Raw genomic sequence first — 2,524 nt, 5'->3', positions numbered from 1 at the left:
ATCTCAGAAAGCCCAAGGACATAAATGTTTCTGGGCCTCGAGAACAACCTGGAATGAGAACTCAGATGTCAATCGAGATTTCTTTATTGTTCTCTGCAGTCCAGCTTTCGCTGCTGCTTTTATTCACATCATAAAAAACACGGCACACTTAGTGATCAGGATTCCATGTATTTGCGTAGCCACTAGAGAGAAACTAGTTTCTTTGTTATCTCCATATCCAAGTGGGTTCAGCTGATCTGTGGGTCAATTACAAATGTGGCTAAGGGCTGGAGTGGCCGCATGTGACTATGAAGGCTTCAGCTGTAATCGTGTAGCTCTGAAGAGGGGTCAGGCCTCAGAAAAGGCATGCTGAGGAATTAATCCAATAGGTGTCTACTAGACCTAGATTGGGAAACATACAAAGGATTGACCCCGTACATTGATAGAGTAAGAAAGTGACCACTTGATACTTTTTAAAAGTTTGTAAAAAGCCCTATCAGGTCCAAACATCTCTCTCAATAATCTCTCAAAATATGACTCTCTTCCTCTCATGTTCCCATAGTTATTTTGGAGGATAAAAGCAAGTCAGCTCAACATTTTATTTTTAATCAAATGTTTTATCCTCAGATATACTGGTTGACATATTATGTCAGACCATGACCAGAACAGTGGACTCAAGTGTCTTGACATATTGGTGTCTCACAGTCAGTTGCGAGATATCACAAGCCATATGATGGATTCAAACATTCTAAAGTTTAAAAGATCTACTTCAAAGAGAAAATCAAATTAGAGCAGATTCAAGTCCTATAATTTCACCATTTCTAGTTTCTAGTTCTATGCTTTTTTGTTGTTGTTATTCCGGAGACACCCAGGCTGGAGTGTACAATCACAGCTCGCTGCAGCCTCAACTCCCGGGCTCAGGTGATTCTCCCACCTCAGCTTCCTGAGTAGCTGAGACTACAGGTGTGCGCCACCATGCCCAGCTTAGTTTTTACTTTTTGTAGAGATGGGGTCTCCTTACATTGCCTAAGTTGTTCTTGAAGTCCTGGTCTCAAATGACCCTCCCACCTCAGCCTCCCAAAGTGCTGGAATTACAGACATGAGCCACCATGCCTGGCCAATATGATTTCTTGAGTGGACAAAAATTACAGATTGTGCACCAGGCATTGCATAAATCCTGGCATGTGGTAAGAGCTGGGTCATGGATGTAATTCACCAGACACATGCATTGCCATTGAAATCAAGTTTAAAAACCCCTGCATTAAGAACCTTGAAGAGCTTGAGAAAAGGTATAGGATAAATTAATTTCTATTTGATTGTGGGACTAGGAAAATGTTGTGAGAGAAGCGCTGGGCAGGCTCTAGACAAGGTATGGGCAGGAAGCTATATCCTGGACAGGAAGCAGAGAACCAGAACAGGTCCTTGGAGAGAAGGCTACTATAGATATGAGGGAAGGAGAAAGAAGGCAGGGCTTGGAAGAGGATCTTCACATATTTAGTAATTTTTTCCCAGGAAAAGCCCTGTTTTTGCAACCTTGTTATCATATAGTTAACATTTTTTCATCAGGACAAACTTTCTATAATGAGATTCCACCTGTCTCATTAACAAGTTAATCAAAGCATTCATGAGCCATACGCACAAACCCACAAGCTCGTCTCCAACACTTGGCAATCTGTATAGCACTTGAGGAAAAAAAGACTGAATAGACATGCCAAGGCCAATTTATCTCAAATTAGCAACCAAGAAAATAAATGTAAGAGTAAATGACAGAAAGGGATCATGATAGTTCATTTCCATAGGGAGGTGGACTAATAAATGCCCACAAATGAGCTCTAAGTACGTGGATAAGTATTGTGCTAGTTTCCATCCTTCATATTTCTAGTTTGCTGTTTTGACCTTCAAGGGAATATTCACAATGTTGAAATGAAAAAGAAAAAAAAACTTGCAAATTCTCAAATTAAGTATGCTGCCACCAGGTGGTGGTATTCTGGCACAGCCATGTCGTCCAAGCAATTAGGCATACAGTATAAACAGGTGTCTTAGAAAGAGGATTAGCACACTATTCCCATATTCTATTTTTTAAAAGTTATTACAACAAAAAAGCTTTGGTGAAATCTATAAGGAGATGGTTTGTTTATAGCTTTTAAGATTTTGTTTCAATTTTGTCTTATGTATGCTTATGTACAATTTGGTATCCGTTTTACTAATCTTTAATTTTGTGATATCACTTTGAATTATACGTTGTAGTCAAGAATCCACCCTGCAGGTCCAGCCTCAACTTCCTGCTACTTATACTGGAGATCAAAATGACCAGGGTATTTATCTCTCAGTGAGGGGCCTACTCTTTGTCTTTCTGCAGGTAGCCAATTCAACTTGCCTAACTGGTCTGAGATAAGTCCTTTTTGAGTTTTCAGTTTACAGAAGTCCTTCTTTTCTTCAAACCTAACCAGGGAATAAGTTAAGAAAAGCACCTTGTTATTTAGAGCAATAGCTTGTGTTCTCCATGATGTTATTTGCCGTATTTCCTCAATAAAATGTGTTTAAG

The sequence above is a fragment of the Cebus imitator genome, unplaced genomic scaffold, assembly GCF_001604975.1.
Source record: "Cebus imitator isolate Cc_AM_T3 unplaced genomic scaffold, Cebus_imitator-1.0 Scaffold210, whole genome shotgun sequence".
Classification (NCBI taxonomy): Eukaryota; Metazoa; Chordata; class Mammalia; order Primates; family Cebidae; genus Cebus; species Cebus imitator.
The sequence above is the reverse complement of the archived record's forward strand: the minus strand, read 5'-3'. Positions refer to the sequence as shown.